At 48.6% G+C, this 22,717-nt stretch overlaps 1 protein-coding gene and 1 pseudogene across 3 annotated transcripts in view; one reads left to right on the top strand and one right to left on the bottom strand.

Annotated features, from left to right (window-relative positions):
• Positions 1-22,717, top strand: part of ZFAT (zinc finger and AT-hook domain containing) — a 171,631-nt gene that overhangs the window by 102,931 nt on the left and 45,983 nt on the right. The gene's annotated exons all lie outside the window — the stretch shown is intronic.
• LOC144219860 (large ribosomal subunit protein eL8 pseudogene) lies at positions 19,698-20,556 on the bottom strand (annotated as a pseudogene).

Here is a 22,717-nt window from a genome sequence, read left to right as displayed (position 1 = left end):
AGTGGTCTCACTGCCTTGAACATCTCCTGTGCTCTGCCTGTTCCTCCCTTCCCTCCTCCCCTCCCCCTTCCCCCCTGGCCACCTCTGACTCTCTTACTGTCTTCACAGTTTTGCCTGTTCCAGAATGTCATAGAGTTGGAATCATACAGTCTGTAACCTTTTCAGGTTGGCTTCTTTCACTCAGTAATATACATTTAAGGTTCCCCCAGGTCTTTTCATGACTTGAGAGTGCCATTTCTTTTTAGTACTGAATAATATTCCACTGTCTGGATGGGCCGCAACCTACTGAGGGACATCTTGGTTACTTCTTTTTTTTTTAATTTTTTTTTTTTTTTTATTTCTAGGAGAGAGAGAGAGAGAGACAGCGTGAGCAGGGGAGGGTCAGAGAGAGAGGGAGTCACAGACTGAAACAGGCTCCAGGCTCTGAGCTGGCAGTCAGCACAGAGCCCGACGCGGGGCTTGAACCCACGAACCGCGAGATCATGACCCAAGCGAAAGTCGGACGCTTAACCGACTAAGCCACCCAGGCGCCCCTGGTTACTTCTAAGTTTTGGCAATTACGAATAAAACTGCTTAAACACTGTGTGCAGACATAATCCCCCAACTCCTTTAGGCAAATACTGAGGACTGTGATTGCTGGATTGTATGGTAGGAGTATGTTTAGCTCTGCAAGAAGCTGCCACACTGTCCTCCGGTGTGGCTGTATCATTTTGCTTCTTCAGTAACAGTGCATGAGTGTGTCTGTGGCTCCACATCTTCACCAGCATTTGGTGTTGTCAGTGTTCTGGACTTGGGCCATTCTGAGAGCTGGGAGGTGTATCGCCTCAATCTTGCTTTAATTTGTGTTTCCGGGATGATGGATGCTGTGGACCATCTTCCTTGTGCCTGCTCATCATCTGTTACCTGTGTTAGTGATGTGCCTGTTCAGGCATTTTGCTCATTTTTTTACTCAGGTTGCTCATTTTCTGATGGCTGAGTTGTAAGAGTTTATATATTTTGTAAAAACAGTCTGTTATCAGATACATCTTGCAAATATTTTCTCCTAGTCTGCAGCCCATCTCTTCATTCTCTTGAATAACTTTCTTTTTAAATAAAGTTTTACCTTTTTCATTTAGAGGGATACTTAAACAAGCATAAAGAGGATGCTGTTTTTCCTAGCCCTGTACGCGTCATTACATACTGACTTGAGAGTTACGTGCTCAGTTCACTGGAGTCCAAGGCTCTGAACTTGGATTGTAATTACTGATTCTGAAAAGCAGAGTCGTGCTATTTTCTTTCCCGTCCTGAGTGATGTTGAGGTTGGGGTGAAGGCGCTGATGAGGGAGGGAGGGAGCGAGCGAGAGTGAGAGCGAGAGTGAGAGCGAGCGAGAGACAGAGAGGAACGGAGGAGGAGGGAGATAGCTAGGTGAGCGTCAGAAGACAGGCAGGCTGGGACCTGCATCACAGCCCTGGGTAAAAACGGTGCCACAAATCCACCGTTTCAGCTGATGTGAGGTCACTCTTCCCTCCCAAACTTGTTTGCTATCCTGACTGATACACCCATTCGTTCTAGGAAACTCTTCTAGATTTCTCTCAGTGCACTTGTTAGATGTCAATGCCAGAGAATGGTCCTTGAAGGTGGTATTTTTCCAAACCCAAGAAGGAGAATATTGATTGAGCACCTGGAATTCTAATGATGATTGGTTTTGTAATGTTTGTCTTCCTTTTATGAATGATTATCTCATATTAAAAATAAACCGCTTCGGGCATCCCTGTTGAAAAATTGGTGAAGAAAAGGGATTAGCTCTTGGGGATGTGATAAGGTGCCTAACGTCACTGATAATAATAAAAGAAATAAAGTGAAAGCATACCAAGGTACCATCTTTTTGCTGATCAGATTGGTAAACATCCCCGGCAAGGGTTTGATAGCACAGTCTGTTGGCAAGGCGGTGAGGAGAAACCCTTTCTCGTGCCTTGCCCAGGGGAGTGTAAATGGCCCCAGCTGCTGGGGGGGCGGGGCAGGTTGGCAGCGCCGCTCCGGACTGCAGGCGCATGAGCTGTTTGCCTCAGCTTTGCCTCTTGTAAGAAGTGATCTGATCTTACGGACGCACTTGCTGATGTCCGAAATGATGCCTGTGCGGCGTTACTGGTTGAAGGTAACTGAAATGTGTGTGGATAGACAAGACTTAAATAAACAAGGGCACATCCGGACAACAGAATGCTGGACAGCTGCAGAAACAGTAGAAGGAAGCCCTTGACTTACTTCCTTGGACAGATACCACATAATGAAGTGGAAAAAGCAAGATTTAGCACAACACAGTTTGCTGCCTTTGAGGTAAGGGGGGCAAAAGTATTTTTGTATTTATTTACATCTACTCTAAAGCGTCTTAGAGCTTATGCGCAAAGATAAAGAAACCGCACAGTTGTGTACCGAGGCCTGGGACTGGGTAGACGGGAGGCCAGGGCTCGGGGTGGGACTTTTCTATGTATAATTTTTGGAACTGGGTGAACTGAATGTTTTGCCTGTTCAGTAAATTTCAGTAAGAAGCAAAACTGTAAATAAAAATGATGTTTTAGAAACTACCCAGGGCCAAAGCAGAACAGCCGACCTGCTCGTCTCCTGTGACATCGTCCCGGGAAGGCTGTGACACATTGCTCTTCGGTAGTTCATTGAGATTCTGTTTCGCACTTGAAAATCTCCAAGAGGGTTGACATCTCACAGAAAAACACAGGATTTAGAGCCAGACAGACTCAGGTTCACGTCCTGGCTGTGCCACTTGCAGTCTGTTTAATTTAACGACTCAGTATAATTCCGTTGTCTTTAAAATGCTGATAGCAATATCTTTCTCTGGTGTTGGAGATCTTGAAAGTGGTACTGTTTGTATGAGCAGTGGGTATGGTTCATGGTAGATGATAAAATGTTGGCTATTTTTCCCTTCCCTATCTTTAAAAATGACTCCAGTTCCTAAAAAAAACCCTAAACCAAAAAACAAAACAAAACAAAAATCCCCAGCCTGATCATGGTTTATTTCCTTTTTAGTGAGCTTACATTCATGCTTGCAAGTCATGCATTCTAAATATTTTCTTGGTATTATGTTTTCTTCATATGTATCTTTAGATGTTGGTGTTATTTTACTTCCGTTGTTATCTGTGGCTTTGGAGTTAGGCAGAGAAGGATTAAAATCTTGATTGCCACTACTTACGAATTAGGTGACCTTTGCGGATTTTGATCCTTTGCCTTCTAGGGCTGCTGTCTCCTTATTTGGAAAATGGGAACAGTGATGTCATTATTCAAGGGCTACTTTCTGAAGGAGGGATTGATTTGAGGGAGGACACCAGGAGGAATATGTCTTCATAGCTTGGGGCACACTTGGAGCATCAGCCCTGTGCCACCAGCCCAAGGCGGAGGGCGATGCTAGGGATCCCAAGCGTGCTGTTTTGTCAATGGGAGCAGTTCTGGCCTCGGGCCACCCTTCCCACCAGATCAGTTCTTTACTCCATATCACGACCACCTTGAGATCTTGACAAACGTGCAGATAATGGCTTCCGAAGCCCAGGGGATACATTCAATGAGCCTGGAGGCCGGCAGCCATCCTTGACTCCAGTACATTTTCATGTGGTTCTGATGCAGGGGGTCCCTGGACCACAGTCCACCAGCCACTGGGTTTTGAACTCTGAAGGAAACATCCTGTCTGAATCTTTATATTTAATGTGTGTTCCCGTAAACAGCATATAGCTGGATTTTGTTTGTGCCTGTGTGTGTGTGTGTGTGTGTGTGTATGTGTGTACACACAACCAATCTGACAATTCCTGCCCTTTTGTTGGAGTGCTTGGTCCATTAATATTTAATGTAATTTTTGACATATCTCACTTGAAAAGTACCATCTTGGTATTTGTCTACAATTTATTTTCCTTTAAGTGATTGTTAGATACATTGTATTGTAAATCTATATTGTAATACATTCTAGCTAGCTCCAGATACACCATGCCATGAACAGTGTAAGAGGCATGAACATTGTAATTAATATTATTTCCCTCCTACCTTTTGTGCTCTGGTAGTCATATATGTTACTTCTCCTTGCTATAAACTCCACACAGCTTTATCATTCTTCGCTTTATACAGTCAATATTGAAAGTATACATATGAAAGTATAATTTTAAAAATCTTTTATGTTTCCTTATATATTTAACTTCCTGGCGTTCTTTATTTAAAATTTTTTTTAATGTTTTTATTTATTTTTGAGAGACAGACAGAGTGAACAGGGGACTGGCAGAGAGAGAGAGGGAAACAGAATAATCTGAAGCAGGCTTTAGGCTCTGAGCTGTCAGTACTGAGCTTGATATGGGGCTTGAACTCATGAACTGTGAGATCATGACCTAAGCCAGTCAGACACTCAACTAACTGAGCCCCTGGTNTTTTTTTTTTTTTTTTTTTTTTGCAGGCCTGGACTTCCATCTGATAAATTTTTCTTCAGTTTGGAGAACTTTCTAGCATTTGTTATATGCTGTTTGGTGGAGTTAAATTATCTAAGGATTTGTCTGTTTGGAAATTCTTTGTGTTCATTTGTCTCCCTATGTTTAATGGGTCCTTTTTTCTCTGTCTGGTTTTAAGACTTTTCTCTCTTCCTTTGGTTTTCATCATAATAACATCCTTAAATTTAGGTGTGACTTGCCAGTGTTTACTTTGCTTGGGTTTGTTGAGGTCTTGAATCTTGTGGGTTGATATGGTTCATCAGTTTCAGACCATTCTTTTCTCAGCCATTATCTCTTTAATATTGCTTTCTCTCTATTTGCTTTTTCTTTCTTTAGGATGATAACACATCATATATTAAACTGTTAGATATCTCATACATTCAAACGATCTCTCTCTTTCTCTTTAAATCTTCCTTTTCTGTTTCAGTTTAATGATTTCAATTTCTTTCCTTTCCTCCTCTCCCCTCCTCTCTTTTTAGAGAGAGAATGTTAGGCTGGCTCCATGCCCAGTATGGAGCCTGATTAGGGGCTCCATCTCATGACCATGAGATCATGACCTGTGCCAGAATCAAGAAATAGGTGCTTAAATGATTGAGCCACCCAGGCACTCCTCTGCTGATCTTGTTCAAGATTACTTATTATTTTCCTGATACATCAAATCTGCTATTTAGATACTCAGACTAATTCATTTCTGTTTTTTTTTTTTTTTAATTTCTAGCATTTTTATTTGGTTCTTATAGTTTTTATATCTCTGCTAAAATTTATCAGCTGGTCACATGTTTTTCATTTGAGCCTTGAACACATTTGTCTTTATTTAAATATTTATTTCTAGAAATGTCAGCATCTCAGCTATCTGTGCATCAGTTTCTGTTGACTTCTTTTTTGATTTGGGGTCACATTTTCTTCTTTGCGTGTCTCATCAGTTTCAAGTGAATGCTAGGTTGTGAAACAACAGTAGACACTGAGCTAAGTAATAATTGGCCCCTTTTTGCACCAGGTCAGTAGTGTGGGGGACTGTCTGGAAGATAGCTGACGGGCAGGCCTCACTGCTGTCCTGTAAAAGGTGTACGTGCAAGCTTGGCCCTTGCCTGGCATCTGGACCTTGAACATCGGAAGGCTCTCACAACCCTCCTTGACCAGAGAAGTTCCCTGTGCCTAAACTGTCCAGACAGCGTCGTGTATGCCGCACATCTGCTTCCTTCTGGGAGCCTGGAGGGGTGATATGTGCTAGACAGAGTTGCCCATGTGATCAGTTCCCCGTAAAACCCTGGCACGGAGCTTCTAATGAACTTCCCAGGCTGGTACCATTTCACACGTGTTGTGACAGCTCGTTGCTGGGGAATTTCGCTGCTCCGCAGGACTCTGCTGGGAGAGGACTCTTGGAAACATGTGCTTGGTTTCCCCTGGACCCCTTTCCCCTTTGCGGATTTTGCTTTGCCTTTGTTGGCTATAAGGAACACTAGCAGGGAGTATCTGCACCCTGAGCCCTGAGAGCCCTCCCAGCCAATCACCGAACAGCGGGGGGTGGGGGGTGGTCTTGGGTTCCTGCTGGCACAGGAATGAGTGAATCTAATCTGTCAGGGTTCCAGAGCTGGTTCTCCACTGTCGTCAGATGTTTTGGGAATAGGTTTCAGCAAGGCTGGGCGTCTGAGCACAGCAAAGACTCCAGAACTCGCTTTCTGTTTCGCAGCACATCTGCCGGCTTTCTGAAGCATGTGGGCTCCTTGTGAGCTCCACGTGCAGGCTGCCAGCTTTCCGGGGGGCTGGGGTGACTGTTGTCCTCGGGCATTCCACTCCCTGGGGACGCTCCCCACTGTCTGCCCCCACCCCCACCCCCCAGTGCGCCCGGTGGCGGCTTCTGCACTTCCGTGAGGGCCGTGGTGGACGTCCTCTTCCCTCCCTGCTGCGGCCGCGACCCCTCTCGCGACCCCTCTCGTGCCTGCCTTGTGTGCAGCGAAGACCCAGCGCCCCAGGGCTGCGGTGCATTCGCGCTCTCCTCTCCTGCCCTGCTCCCTTGTGCTTGGCGAGGGTCCCCATATCACAGGGAAAAGGTGGGGTCACGGGGCTGAGAACAGCCGCTGGGCTCTTTCCCCCTAGGCAGCGTCTGCTCGTTTCTGGAATTTGGTTCACTTAATGTTTCCTTGTGCCCTTAGCAGTCTGATGGGTTTTAGAAAAAGTTGTGTCATGTTGTTTGTGTGGGGGCAGCAGCCCCTTGTGGTTTTCTGCACCCCGACTGGAAACAGGAACGCCGCACCTTGTGACTCTGGCAGTGCACGGAGCAGGTGCCCAGCAAACGTCCCTGTCGACCCCCTCCCCCTCGCACCCAGGACACGCAGGGATTCGGCTGGCCGTCTGGAGTGAGGAGGGCGGGTGGGGCAGCAGACTGCTGAGGTCCTGGTCCTGAGTAATCCGGGTGGGGTCACAGTCACCGGGAGCCCCGCCAGCTTCGGGCGAGGGTTTTCTCCATGCATCGGTCCTCACCAGGAGGCCCAGGAAGACCTCCGGGCTTTGCAGACTCTTGGAAGCGTGTCAGTGGGAGAAACAGCAGCAGGCAGCTTCGGCATAAGCCCTTTACCCTGCGGCTTAAGTGCTTTCTGTTTTCACTTCATGCATCATGGCTTTGTGGTCAGACTCTTAGAATCCAGACTTGCCACTCACTGCCTGTGTGGCCTTGGGCAAGACACCTAACCTCGGTAATGTTCTCGTGGGTTTTGTTTTTTTTTTTAAAGTTTATTTATTTTGAGAGAGAGAGAGAGAGAGAGAGAGAGCATGCAGGGGAGGGGCAGAGAGAGATTGAGAGAGGGTCCCAAGCAGGCTCCGCACTAACTGCGCAGAGCCTGATGTGGGGCTCAAACTCCTGAACCCTGAGATCGTGGCCTGAGCTGAAACCAAGAGTCGGATGCTTAACCAACTGAGCCACTCAGGCTCCCCTGTAACTTCCTTGTAGCACGATGATGGGGCGGTACCTCTTGTCACTTAACAGGCTTCCTGGGGGGCTCGACGCACTCTTCTCCAATGTTCTGCCCAGACCTGGCCCGGTTTTCTTCCTGTCTCTTTTCACCGTAAGATTGTTGTATCTGAACCGTGCTATCCTTTTTATCATGCTTTTATTTAAGATTCTTGGTGCCTGTGATGTGTTCTGTTTGCTCATGGTGTGAGTCGCCTAATTCCCCTGATTCAGTACATTCCTTTATTTTTATTTATTTATTTAAAAAATTTTTAATGTTCATTTTTGAGAGAGAGAGAGTGGAGGAGGGGCAGAGAGAGACAGAGACCCAGAATCAGAAGCAGGCTCCAGGCTCCAAGCTGTCAGCACACAGCCTGATGCGGGACTCGAACTCACAAACCGTGAGATCATGACCTGAGATGAAGTTGGACGCTCAACTGACTGAGCCCCCCAGGTGCCCCGGTACATTCCTTTAAAGCATGCTTGGCCACATGGATACCTCGTTAGCGCAGAGAACCTTTGCGCAGGCGTGTTTCCCAAGTACAGTTACTCGTACATTCCCCTCCTTCAGGCAGAGTGAGTGTGTCCCCTGACAGCACCGCCGGCACGGCCAGACCCGTCCACGCTTTCACGGAGCCTCACCTCCCCGAACACGGGCCAGCCCCACGTTTCCCAGTGGGCCTCTCTCTCTCCTACCCACGTTTTGTGTTAACGCCGAGCCACGTCACGGGGCCCCAGCACTAGACGAGTTTGCCCTTTGGGTCCTTGCTCAGTGTGGCTTCAAGTACACCAAGAGGTTCCTGACTCTTCTGTAAAGCAAGTCAGGTACTTGGTGTGTGAATTTGCCAAGTCTGCAAAGAAAAAAAATCAGTATGAAATCAGCAGTTCTCACTATCTGCACATTTTGGAAACTATTCAGTGTGACTGGCTGCTGACCCTTGCTTCTTACGTTAGATGCTCTTGCTCCTGAGACACGGCCTTCGGTTGTGTGACAAGTGGCCGTGGTCATTCCTCTGCCCTGCTTTCTGAAGGTGAGGGCCGGCCCTCTCTCCTGTGGCCATTGGCCTTCTGGGTGCATATGAGTGTGTTCTTTTAAGCAGGAACCCGCCAGATCATCATCTTGAAAAGACACTATTCAACTTAATTGATACTTGATATAAATCTAAAGCCAACTGAATCCTAAACAATTTGTGTTATGAAGCCTGAGGAAGGGCTGGTCGGTTGTCAAATTTAAACTTGCGTGACTAAGGTGTTTTCACAAAACTAGTGAGGAATAAGGAGGATTTCAAGAGCTGAGTTTATCATCACTGGTGACCTTTTCCACGGCATTCCATGTGGGGTACATCATGCCACAGTTAAACATAGAGAGTGTTAAGATACGGAGAAGTACAAAAAGGACTAAGTTGCATCTGAATTTGTGATGCAAAACCTGAAGTGTTTACTCATTCCTTTAACCTCCTTTTCTGTGCACCCACTGTGTGCCAGGCACTATGCCAAGGGCAGGGGTGTTGGATGAGGCCAGGCCTCTGTCTGCCAGGCTCCCGAGTCCACGGAGCCCATACGTGCATAACAGGCAGCAGCCTGTGTATTCACTGCCACAGGAGAGTTACGTACTGGGTGCTGTGCAAATCCAGAGAGCAGCTAATTATTCCAAGTCTATCATTGTGTAAAAGCCATGATCTAATTGGCTTCATATAGTATCGCCCTGTCATATCAAACCTATCGCTTTCAAAGCCTATAGCAACCGGAAAGTTCTCAGATATCCACAAGTCAGAGGGAGTCAGTGTAATTCCTTGTTGCGTTCCCAGCAATGGAATGGGTCCCAGAGATGTTCATAGCGTGTCCAAGTGAAGCCAAACAAGACACCAGACAGCTGAGCTCACAGAATCCGTAAGGGGCTCAGATGCTAACTTGAGCAAAGGTGGTGTGCAGATGAGGTCAGCCAGGATGTGGCCATGTCAGCAATTTACTCCCACTTTCCAGTCGCAGCTTTGTGAGCAAGGGAGTAAAAGTACGGAAATGATCTCAAACAGGCAGAATGTTCAGAACCACACATTTATAAACAGTTCAAATCAATCCTCGGCCAGAAATTCTCAGTGTCCCTCAGAATGCTGACTCATCTGGCATTGCTTATGGCTTCGTGGCTTTCCTTCTACTATAACTTCTCCTGTTACCCGGGAGATGATTTCATCTTTCCATGGAAAGTTCCAGCAGAAGGTTGTATGTTTAGTTAAGTATCTAGTCCGAGAATAAAGAAGGCAGGTGGACTGGTTTCTTTTATAATAGTCAAGTCACGTGCTGGGCATTACAGCGGTATTTTATGTATGTTACTTCATTTTGCCCTCAAAACCCCTATGATGTAGGAATGATATTCCCATTTCACAGATGTGGAAACTGAAGCCCGAGTCCAGCTAAGTAACACTCAAGAGTGATTTAGTAAGTAGTGGAGCTGCCTCTGTAGACAAAGCTGCTGTCTGTCCAGGACTCTACACCTTTCTCATTGTCATCCCAAGCAGAGGGACACTGTTGCCCCCTTGTTCTTTTTCTGCCCTCACTGCTTTGATTATATAAGCCTGCAGCTATGTGTGTAGCTATCAGAACTGAAGCAAAATCTTTCAGCAAAATGCTGATGGAGTATAAACTTAGGAGGCAGAACATTTCCCAAGTTCAGTGGAAATTGCCGAACTGCGGGGCCACGAGGGTAAGAAAGGAAGTGTAGGGTTTCTGTTGTGGTATTTGTTTTGCTTTTTAGTTCTTCATTTGCACGAAAGTGAAGAATCTGGGATTACACTTTTTTTCCTTTAAGCGTGTGTGTGTGTGTGTGTGTGTGTGTGTGTGTGTAGGTGTGTGAGGAGGGGGAAGGCCAAGACGAGGAGGGGGATGGTCAGCCATTTGTTAAATTGTTTGAGCTGAAATGTCTCTGCTAAAAACCTGTAATGCCGTCTTCAGCTTCCTTGCGTTTTAGATGTCTTAAGTACTTCTGGGGAAAAAAATGGAAATTGGATTGTCTTCGTTAAATTAAAATTCTGTCTGTCTAGCAGTGAGCGGTATATTCTTTGGAAATATTACATTTTTGACAGCACAAGCGATTACAAAAAAATCAATAATCCGAGAACGCTGAAGAGTCTCCTTAGCTCTGGCAGGAAAAGCAATTAGCGTGGATTGATTTACTGTTATTTATTGTGATGAGATAATTGCCTCCACGCAAGCCGTTCTTGAACTTGTGCTACCCCACGGTTTAAAAACATTTATTCTTTTAAATTGTTTAATTTATCTCTGACCTCCTTTTATAACAGAGATGGCTTTATGCGTCTTACCTGACACGAAGGCCTGGCTTTCTTCTCTCTGGCTCCTTCAGGCCAGCCTCGGTTTTGTCCCTGTCGTGGCTGAGCCTGGAGCAAAGTCCCAGCCTCGTGCGCTCAGTCTCCTGAGTCCTGGGGAGAAGGGACAGACACAGATCACAGGACTCTCCCTCCCGCACAGGCGCTACGACTGAAACGACCCCCACCCCCCACCTCCAGAGCAGGCTGTGGGCACGTCTTTGCATATCTATGAAACATTTCAGTCTCCCAGCCCGCATCATCATCCAGAACATTCTAGAATGGCCACTAGCTTTGCTGGATGACCCTGTGTGGGTAACGGAACTTGACAGTTTATAGATATTCCAGGCGATGAAGTTTCTGTGAGTAGAGAAGTTTCTCATGGGCACGTTTACCGCTGGGTGCGGAGCTGAAGCCAGCAGCTGTCTGGTGAGAGTTTTCTGATTTTTCGTGTTTTGTTCGGCGAGTCTGGAGTACCCAGGATTTGACCACCCGGGTTGCAGTGGTCAAAACTGAAGAGAGATGGAGGGACGAATGCCATGGCACCTGGACTTGGGGACCTCACGGCCAGCCTGGGAGGTGATGCCAGTTGCCACTGGGGAGTGGAGGCTGAAGGATGGCATGAATACGGTTTTCCAGAGTGTGCTCCTTGGAATGCTACTTCCTTGGGATGCTGTCGGGGTCGTCTGGACGGGGTATGGCGTGTGGCGGTTCTTAAACTTCCTTGACCGGGGCGCCTGGGGCGGTCAGTTGGTTAAGTGTCTGACTCTTGGTTTCGGCTCTGGTCATGATCCCACGGTTCATGAGTTCGAGCCCCACATCAGGCTCTGTGCTGACAGGGCAGAGCCTGCTTGGGATTCTCTCTCCCTCTCTCTGTGTCCTTCCCCTGTTCTCTCTCTCTCTCTCTCTCTAAATAAACAAATGACTCAAAAAAAAAAAACTTATTTGACTATAGAACCCCCTCTTCTGTTTTTCTATCCCCATCATGCCTCCCAGCACTTCAATTTTGTGAAACAACTTGGTAAATAATTGGTTATCGGAAAATCCAAAGGTAGAAAAAATGGCACGTTGCCCCCTGGCCAGTCCCTGCCTCTCCTGCAGCCTCTGAGCACGTGCAGAGGCAGAGCTCAGGTCTTCCAGGCGGCTCTGTGTGGCTCCCTGCCCGCCACGCCCCTACAGGCTCCCCCGTCTCCCTCTGCTGCACACCTGGCCCTGCACCCCATCGCCTCGCCCGGCTCCACACCCGCTCCTCCCAGCGCTCTTCTCCCGGGAGGCCATGTGCGTCCCTCACCTCCCCCTGGCTGGGCTCACCTGCTTTGCTTCCTCCATGACACCTGCTCTGGGAGGTCACATGTGACCTGTTGGTGATGCTGGAAGGCAAGGCCCACGAGACACCGTGTTTTAATCTGTTCTATTCTCAGCACGTAGGCAGCACTTAATAAATATCTGTTGAGTGAACCAACGAGCAAATCATAAATTCTATAGAACTTCGGTGTAATAGATGCATCGTGGAAGACAGCGACGTGGAGGTGGGACCCTGAGCTCCTGTGAAGGCTCGTAGCCGCAAAGGCCTGGGGTTTGACAGCTCTTCCGTTACTGGGCTGGCCCGGCTTGCGTCTTCTCTCGCCCTCAGTTCACCACGGTGCTCTCCTCTCAGAGCAGCGAGGGCCGATGAAGCTAAGAAGGGGTGTAACGTGTGCACTTGCTCTAGCAGTGAGATGCTCGGCCCCGGGGGCAGAGAAGTTTTAACATTCGCCCCACGCTGCCGACCCCCTGCTTGTGAGCCAGGCCCTGTATGACAGGGAGGCTCCGCGCGGCCCGTCAGGACTTGTTCTTGTAACAAAGAGCAGATTTAATATCTGTAAGTGTATTGTTTTCTTCTGTCGGGTGCAGAAAGCCTTGCCTCATTATTGTATTATGTTCGAGAAATCTCTCCGTAGAGATTCCCGTCGGAGGGAGTGTGGGCAGTTGTTCTCTGGCGTGTTCCTGGGGGAGTCTGTGGACACGCAGGCACGCTGGGTCCTCAGCCGGCCGAACCCGTAGTTCTGAGTTCTGGACGTGGCAGCCAGCAGGCAGGTCCGTGCGCTGTCCACACGGGAGGCTGTACGGAGCCAGGCCCCGAGGCTGGACTCCTGGGAGGCCAGGAGAAAACGGAGTGAGTGGTTTGTGCCACCAGAACTTTCTGTGCTGCAAATCCTACCCTGAAAGCAGTACCATCTCGTGGATCCTGTGATTGGAGCCAGAGTCCTTTGCCACACTGAAAATATAAGAGGAAAGGTTGCAGGAACGATCCATCCAGTCTCGCCAGCAGAGCGATCGCCCTGGAGGGTGTTTGTTTGTGGCGGGCCTGCGGCGGGCAGGGCACCAGCAGCGAGGAGGGCGACGGGCGCCTGGGCTTCGGGGTCAGACAGACCTTAGCTCACAGCCTGGTGTTTGCCGGGGAGCAAACGGCTTCACCTCCCAGGGCCTCTGCGTCCCCATCTGTAAGAAGACAGTCCCTGTGTCTCCCCAGGTGGCTGTAAGGCGTGTGCTAGAGACGCACGCATCACGGTGCTCATCGCCGGGGCGTTCTGGCTCGCCTCCTGCCCTGGTCTCCTGTTGCCCCAAAGGAAAACATGCAGATTCTCAAACACCACTCTTCCCTTTGAATGACGAAGGGCGCACAGGGTTTCTGTGTCGAACCCGCCGATGGGGATGAGTATGTCTTTCTAGATACGTTACATACATTATTCGTGATCATCAAACACCTTGTGAAGACGGATCGTTTATGTCACATATTTACCCGTGTAATCACCCATCCCATCTTTACTCTTCTCACTGTGAAATAGAGTGTATGTCCTGAGTACTGCACGCACGTGAATGTGTGAAGCCAGCGATGCACATGCCACTGCCCAGAAGGGAGCCGCTGCCAGCAGTCAGCCCCCTCCCTGGGCTCTTCCCGAGCACACGCCTCCGCTGTCCCAGAGGCGACCGCTGGTCTGACTTCCCTGAGAATTACCTTTCTGTTTTCTTGGTGGTTTCCCCGTCCATGTGTGTGTCCCTAAACAAAGAATTTCGGCCTTGCAGGTCTCTGAACTTGATGTTCTGTCTATCAGTGGATTTGTATATGGAATTTATGGTGTTGCGATTGTTCCTTTGTTTTGAACTTGGCTTCTTTGGTCAACATTATGTTGGGGAGACTGCTTGGTATTCCTGCCTCTAGCTCTCCATCCGTTCTTCGTGGTATCACGCTCCACCGTGTGACCTAGAGTGGGGCGTTTGTACATTTGATTGCAAGTGCATACTTGGCTCGTTTCTGTTGTGTTGCAGTCATGAGCTCTGCTGCTGAGCGTTGTCTACACAGAGTGTCTCCTACAGCGTGTCCTGCTGTGTTTGGCCGTGAGAGTCCCCAGTGTGAACATGCCTGCAGGGGACTCACGGGGCCATGGGGTGTGCACATCTCCAGCTACACTGGGTGATGCCCGACTGTTCCCCAGAGCGGGTACACCAGGTGTACCAGCAGTGGCCGGTTGGGTCCCGGGTCTGGGTCCTGGGTGTGAACATTTGGAATCCCTGGTGGGCAGACACTGGCTTCTGTATGTGGTTTCATGTCATGTTCATGATTGTCAGTGAGGTTGAGGCTCTTTTTATATATTTTTGGCCATTTGTATTTTTTTCTTTTTCTTTTTTTTTTTTTTAAGTATACTGTTCAAATAATTTCTTATTTTTCTATTGGGTGTTTTTTTATTTATTTATTTATTTTTATTTCTACGGGAGGGAGAGAGAGACAGCGTGAACAGGGGAGGGTCAGAGAGAGAGGGAGTCACAGACTCTGAAACAGGCGCCAGGCTCTGAGCTGGCAGTCAGCACAGAGCCCGACGCGGGGCTCGAACCCACGAACCGCGAGATCATGACCTAAGCGAAAGTCGGACGCTTAACCGACTAAGCCACCCAGGCACCCCTCTATTGGGTGGTTTTATTCTAATTTGTTTTCAGGAATTCTTTATATACGACTGACTCTTGAACAACGTGGGTTTGAACTGCATGGTACACTTACATGCAGATTCTTTTCAATAAGTACAGTACCGCAAATGTGTTTTCCTTATGGTTTCAAGTAACGTTTTCTTTTTTTAATTTCATTGTAAGAATACAGTGTATAATACTTAAACAAAATATGTTCTAATACTTTATGTTTTCAGTAAGGCTTCCAGTCAACATAGACTACTAGTAGTTAAGCTCCTGGGGAGTCAGTTTAATGCATTAAAATAAAAAATTCTTACCTCGAATTTTAGTTGTTATGGGAAAGGTTTGTTGGACTAACCTTGCACGAATCACTCACAGAAAGAGGAAGGTGATTTTTTTTTCTTACTCAGCCACACAATGTGTAGTAGGGTGCCCACCATGCCTGCCCTGTGCTGGCTCGAGGGAGGTGCGGATGAGCGTGTCCGGCATGGCCTTGGCTCTCAACGGGCCACAGCCTGCGGGTAACGGTCACACTGTAGCAGGATTAGCACTACGGATTTTATGAGGTGCTGCAGTGGGGGTGGACTGCGGACGAGAGACGAGAAGGATTAATTCCATCTTCCAGCGAGTGAGGGAAGATTTTGGAAGTGAAGGTAGGGGAAGCCTGTGAGCCAAGACTCCTGAAGAAGGAATAGGAGCTTGTCTGGTGAACATTTCCCCCCTTGGAAACTCCAAGACGATGTGCAGACATTTTTAGTAACTTGGAGATAAAGAAAACATTGAACTCCTTAAGTTTTGTTAAAACCGCGAAGCGAGGCAGTGTTGTCTTCTTTCAGAGCAAAGGGGAGATGTTTTAAATGGGGAGGGGATGTGCATTCTCCAGTGTCATCCCCTGACTCATTCTTTGGGGATCTAGGACTCAAGACTGCTGAGAAGGAGTGGATCGGCACTAAATAAGCCGGGTCGGCCTGCTCACCCAGCACAGCCTCGTCTGCACATGCACATGTTGCGTGGCCCATTATGCCAAGACGGCCTCAGCCCCTTCTTGTTTGGGTTCAGGCAGTGTTAGGATCAGGAGATTCTTTCTCGAGGTTATTAGGAAGAGACAGCCTACCCCAAGAAACTCAGGTAGAAGGAGGACAGTGTCGGAGGGCAGAAGTGGGCACCTCCTAAAACACCCTGGGGGCCCACTTGGGTTCCAGAAATTGTCCTGGAGGTTAGTGGAGAAGAGGAGGGCTGGGTGGGAGCATTGCTAAGGAAGAAGGACCAGCCTCACAGCATGAGTGGAAGCCAGAGGAGTGAAAAGGTTTAGAGCAGCCCACGGTGTTGAAGAGAGGTGTCAGGTGTGGTCCTCGAAGCCTCTGCACATGTCTCCCCTCCCTTTAGGCTCTTAAGAGACTTGGAGGGCCCTGGGGGGCAGTGATGCAGACATGTGTCCTGGTGAGAGGCCCATTAGGGACTTGACTTTGGTCCATGGCGGTGCTACCTTGTGACGGTCCCCGGTTGGGTGTTCTGCACAGAGGGTAGACTGAGAAAGCACCCATTGCTGTTGGGGCCTGGTGACATAGGCCAAACATGGACAGGGAAGTGGTCAGAGAAGTCACAGGCCCCAGTAGGAAAGGTAGCATGGGCTTTTTTAAGTACAGGAGAAAGTCATTAGGCAGTTTGAGCAGAGACTTGACATGGTCCGTCTGATTTACACCTTTAAATGATAGTTCTTAGGAAGGGACCATAGAAAGCTCACGAGGAGGCTGGGGGACTAGTGTGGGCCATCTGGCCATCCTGGGGTGGGGGAGTGGGATTTGGCAGAAAACAAGGTCCTCACATTCAGGCAGTGAGCCATCGACACTCATTGAGTCTTGGGCAAAAGTTAAACTCAGATCCTGGGCCAGTTGTTTTCTGTTTGTTTGCTTTTTAAATGTATTTAACTTCACATTTATATGTCTCTAATTACTTAAAACATGCATTCTATTCTAGAAATCCTAGAACACATGGAAATTTAGGAAGGAAAATGAATGAAGTCTACATAACCCTAGTAGTGTCTGCTGCTCACCCCCGGGTATTTCCTTCCTATTTCCCCCGTGTTTACAGGAATCTAGGCTTGGGAGCCTTCAACATAAAGAGCTGGTCTAGAGGGAGTGTTCACGGGTTAGCTAAATGTAATTAGTACTGAGCTTATTCTCTGTAGGCATGTTCTAGGTGCTGTAGTAACAGTGATCAAAACAGACCAAAGAGCAACAAAAGAATTTTGTCCTCCTGAAGTTTATATTCTCGTGGAGGGAGTAGACAATAAACAGAATAAGTATGTAAATCAGATGTTCTATTAAAGGTAATCAATGCCATATAAAGAAAGCAAACCAGCTCGAAGCTGTATGGGACACTGGGGCATGGAGAGGGGAGGCCTCACGGGAACAGTGACATCTGACCATGACCTCTCTGACCTCATGTTGCATAGAGCATTGAAGGAACATGCACCTGGGAGAGCCTGGGGTGCAGGGGGGTTAGCCTACTATTCCGTGGATCTTTTCTGAGAGGATGTCGGGTGGGAGAAGACCACAGAGTGGAGCGCTAATACTGTAATATCTCTGCATGGTGGTGGTGGTGATGGTGATGATGTTTATGGTGATGAGGATGGTGATGATGATCATGGTGATGATGATGTTTATGATGATGGTGATGGTGAGGATGGTGATGATGGTGATGATGATCATGGTGACGATGATGTTTATGATGATGGTGATGGTGAGGATGGTGATGATGGTGATGATGATCATGGTGACGATGATGTTTATGGTGATGGTGATGGTGATGAGGATGGTGATGATGGTGATGATGACGATCATGGTGACGATGATGTTTATGATGATGGTGATGGTGATGATGGTGAGGATGGTGATGATGGTGATGGTGATGATGATGATCATGGTGACGATGATGTTTATGATGATGGTGATGATGGTGATGGTGATGATGATGATCATGGTGATGATGATGATGGTGATGTTGGTGATGTTTATGATGATGGTGATGATGGAGCAGATATTTTGAACATTTACTTACCCTTTCATCTGTATAACTTCTTTGGCCCCACCCCATAATTCTGTCTTCCCAGTCCTGATTTCTGAGGAATAAATCAAGACGCCAGAAGTTCAGGTCTGTGCCTGAGGCCACATGGCTAGTGGATGGTCGTGAGAAGGTGGACATGGCTGAATTAGCCACAGTTTTTGTTTGCGATTGGTACCTGCTCAGTCTTGGTCGGTATTTAGATACAGTGGTTGTTTTAGCTCTTGGCTGAGGGCCAATGTCAGGAGCCCCTCCTACCTCCTTACCCTCCTTGTGCTCAGAATGTTTTCTGAAGCCATGTCTTCCTCCTCCTGCAGTTTGGCCACTGCTTCGTTCTGTGGCCCCATCACTACTCTCACAGAGCTTCCCTTCGCCTGCTGTTGAGCTGGCATCCCTGGTTGTGCGGTCCCCCAGAAGGGAAGCAATGGGAGTTTCGTGCACTTGCCCCGCGTAACCTGGCCTCAAACGACAGACATGTAACTCTCTTCAGCACTTCTTCTTTGCCCATGTAATTAAAACCTAATTGTTCTTTGTAAGTCCTGGGGAGATTGTGTTTTCTTGTTGCTGGTGTTTATGGTCCATTTTCTAATTTTTTCTGTCATTTTACACTGTAACATTTGACTCTGAAAATGATCTTAGAGATAATAATAGTTAACATTCACAAAACGCTTATAGTGGGGGAGCCAGCCTCGAGCCCCAGGCTCTCCTGGATCAATCCCCTCTGTGACATGGCACCTTGGGAGGGTCACAGGCTGCACAAAAAAGGAGGCTTCTGCAGGAGGGAAGGAGGGGAACTGGGGTGACCCCCACCAGGAGGTGCTTCAGAGGATGATATTAACAAATGTGAACATACTAATTAATTCTGTGTAGCAGTCGTAAGGCCTGATACATCTCATTTCTCAGAGCAGACTCATACTCTCTCTTTCTTGACATATCATATAAACCCTGTCAGATAGGTAGGGAAAGTATTTTTTTCCTGTTTCACGGATGGTGATTTAGCTGGGGTGTATCAGCTGCTCAGTGTATGCATGGCATCTGAACCTCAGTCTCCTAGCTCCTGGTTTAGTCATGCTTTCTGGCTCCACGCTTCGACCTGCGCTTGATATAGAGTGCTGTTGTGTCATCTCGAGGGCCTCTACGCTACAGAGGTGTCCTTGTGCTGAGAGCCCAGCCTCCATCAGGCATTGTCAAAACTGCCTGGTACCAAACAGCCCACGTACTAGAGGTTGTTACAGTCGTAGGGTCTTTTCCCACAGTTGGAATCCAAATTCACTTGCGTATCAGTTGGACTTGTGGTTTGTCTCCTTCTTGACCTCATCTTTGTCTCTATCTCCTAAGTCAACTGGTTTTTAAAATTAAGGTTATAGTCTTCACTTGTGGGTGTAGGTTTCACCCCACTCATTATCCAGAACCTTCTCCCGGGCCATTATCGTTTTCCATCCTCTCCAGAGAGGGGTGGGCCCAACTCAAGGTCCAGGCCCACAGCTGGATCCCTGAGCCTTTTGATGTAGCCGCACAACCATCTGCCATCCCTGGTTACCCAGACCACAGCGGGCTCTCGCGTGGCGATGGCCTTCCTGCCTGCTGTGCCAGCAGGGCACCCTCCACCCCACACAGAAGCCATCCCGGGCTGTTGGTAACCACTGTTACCACCTGGGACATTGCCTCACTGCCAGCTTCTCATCTTGTTTTAAAACCTTCTGCTTGATGCTGATGGAATGTTGGATTGGCCTCACTTGCATGCAGTTAGATGCCTTCTAATCAGTTTCTTGGAGCCAGTTCACGAGTGACATGGGACTCCTTGTCTGAGGAACCAGAAAAGTAAATCCTCTGGTTGTGAAAAAGTGTCTTTTACCTACTTACCTGATGTAACTCCGAGAACGTCGATTTCGCCTCCACAAATTCAGTCGCCCTTTCTCTCTCAAGTCCAATGGATGACTTTGGTGTACCCTTTGAGAAAGACGTTCAGAACATCACTGAAACATGACCCCAAACCCAGCCTCGCCCCTTGCCTTCTCTCCTTGGCTGGCCGTGTTACTGGTGGCCAGTTCTTTAGCCTTCGCCTTCTCCAACTTGGCAATGTGAGCCACTGACTTCGGACCCAGGACATTGCCACCCCAGTGGTGGCACATCTCATCGAATCTGTCGTTGTAATCGGTTCTGATGGCTTCCACCAGCTTAGACAGAGCTCCTTAGTCTTCTGAGTTAACCTGTGCGAAGGCGACAGTAGTGTGGGTCTTCCTGTGGACCAGTCGCCCCAGCCTGGCCTTCCCCTTGATGATGCGTTAGGGAACCCCCATCTTACAACACAGGGCAGGCAGGAAGACGACCAGCTCAATAGGGTCCACGTCATGAGCAATCACTACCAGCTGAGCCTTCTTGTTTTTCACCAAGGTGGTGATGGTGTTAACCCCAGCCTGAAGGACAGACGGCCTCTTGGTGGGGACATCTCCTGTGCCGGCCACCTTCTTCTCTGCCTAGGCCAGCAGTTTCTGCTTCTTCTCTTGCTTGGTCTCTGGCCTGTACCTGTGGGTCAGCTTAAGCAGCTGAGTAGCTGTCTGGTGGTCCAGGGCCTGGGTGAACTGGTTAATCGCCGGTGGCACTCTGAGACATTTATAGAGAACGGCCCTTTGCCGCTGCAGCCGGATGTAGCAGGGCCACTTGACAAAGCGTGTGAGGTCCCTTTTGGGCTGGATGTCCTGTCCGATGCCAAAGTTCTTGGACCTTTTCTCAAGTGAGATTGACCACCTTCTTGGCCTCCTGCTTTTTCACGACAGCTGGGGCCGGGGCCACCTTCCTCCCCCTGGCCTTCTTCCTTTTCAGCATCTTGGATGGCTGGAGGAGAAAGAAAGGAAAAGCGTGATGGCATTTCTTAATAACTCCAGCATAACATCGAATAGCAGGAATGCCTCGTTGGTGATTCACTTTAGTTTTTGGCCACAGTGAGAACTTGGATGTTTTGTTTCATGTGGACTCAGCTACTGTAGCTGCTCCTATGTACCTTCTGACTTTGGGGCATCTTTGGGCCCGAAAGCTCTCTATAAAGAACTTCCCTTTGAAGATCTAGTGTCATTTGCTGGCTTCCAGCATCTGACTTAGACACTGAGTTTTCTGATTTAGTCTGCCCAGATAGCATCGGGCATCTGCAGTTGATGCCTGTGTCTCCGTGCTCGTGTGAATTCAGAGAATCACAGGACTCAGTTCCGTCGCCGTAATCTCAGGGTGGGGCACAGTAGGCGATCAGTAAGGGTCAGTAAGTATGTGCTTCACCAGTGAAACCCCAAGGCCTACAGTATTAATAATGCAGGCAGACTTGATGTCTGGCCATGGGCATAGACATGTCATCTGCTCTCTCCTCCTCCTCTATCCCCAACCCTGTGACAGCCTCAGCAGAACGCCCTGCCAGAAAGTGGCAGCGCTTCCTCATAGGTCTGACCTTGCTTTGTTTGAAGGGCCCCGATGCTGCTCAGTGACCGCAGTTCCAGGGAGAAGATGCCGAATGCAAGTTCAGTGGTGATGGATTGCACTGAGAGGTCATGGGGGGCCTGACGCAGTGGAAGGGCACTGGGGGTACGAGGCCGCAGGGGGCAGATCTTTCTGAATGCCCAGTGCTGTCAGGCAGCTAAGCAGCTGCTCACCTCCCTGCATCTTCCAGCGGCTACGATCACGGACTGCCAGCGCCCACGGAAGGACGTGCCCTTGTGGAGTAAAGATGGGTCAGTCTTTGAAAGCGTCTCTTCCAGCTTTAAGAATTGAAGATTTTGGGTAGAAGTTGGTGGTCAGTCACAGGTGGGCTCACCTGTACATTTTTGGCCTGTCTGCTCACGTCTTGGCAGTTTTTCTCCTCATTAGCAGTTCCGTTGAGGAGTGGATGTGGGAATACAAGTGGAAACTTGCACGGGGCAGTTAACCTGCTTGGCCCCAAGAAGGGCAAGATTGGCTCTGGGGCCTGGAGTTGGGTCCATAGGACCGTTTCTCTCTGTGGTTGCCCCTTCCTGCCTCCTATGCCCACTGACCACTCAGCCATGGTTGTAGAGTATTTTCCGCTTGCTCTTTCTGATTTCTATATAAGTGCTAGTTTTCCAAAAGTAATTTCATGACGTTTGCTTATTTAGGAGATGAAAGCACTTGAAAATGTTTTAGCTTCTATTTTAACTCTGGAAATAATGACAACTGGCATTTTAGATTGCTTGTTCTCTGCTCAGGGGACAGATGAGAGAGCCTGGCTAATTTTTGCCTTTGTTCTGGGTCCTTTTGTTTAATAAATCCTTGTGGGCCAAGCCACAGGGTTAGCTTACATAGGGACCGGATGTAGTACATGCAATGTGGCCCAGAGCATCCCGGGGCCACCGCGTGGCCTTGCACAGGGTGGAGGCCCTGGGGAGCATTCCGGGGCCACCTCGTGGCCTTGTGCAGGGTGGAGGCCCTGGGGAGCATCCCAGGGCCATGGCGTGGCCTTGTACAGAGTGGAGTCCCTAGGGAACATTTTAGGGTTTCTCACTGGATTGACTTCTGTGGTCTTCCTCTCTGAGAATGGCCCTCCTGGGAGTAACAGCATGTCCTTTATAGGCCGAGACAGCCCCTGTCTTGTGCTGCCAGGACAGACGGAGGAGCAGGAGCGAATTCTGGAGAGGGTTCCTAGGATGCTTGGACAAGACTCAGTAATTAGACGAATAGTAAGAGAGAAGAAAAAGTCTAGGGTGGTGCTCAGGGTTTTGCCTTTGGATGATTAGCTGATTTTGCAGAAAGATGAGTCTGAAATTGTGTGTGTTTGGTTTGAGAGGCCTGCAGGGCATCCTTGTACAGGTGCCTGGAAGGCAGATGGGAACCCGTCTGTGGTTTGGGAACCATCACAACAGGATCTACATCAGGCTGTCAGACGGGTCACTGGGTCCATCGCAGGACAGCAGACGGGCCTGAGGACAGGGCTTGGAGAAAGCCGGCATTTCCCATCATCCCATCTGGGGCCCTGAACTGTTCCGAGAGCTCCGAC

Source organism: Crocuta crocuta, unplaced genomic scaffold (genome assembly GCF_008692635.1).
Source record: "Crocuta crocuta isolate KB4526 unplaced genomic scaffold, BGI_CrCroc_1.0 scaffold119, whole genome shotgun sequence".
Taxonomy (NCBI): Eukaryota; Metazoa; Chordata; class Mammalia; order Carnivora; family Hyaenidae; genus Crocuta; species Crocuta crocuta.
The sequence above is the reverse complement of the archived record's forward strand: the minus strand, read 5'-3'. Positions and strand labels throughout refer to the sequence as shown.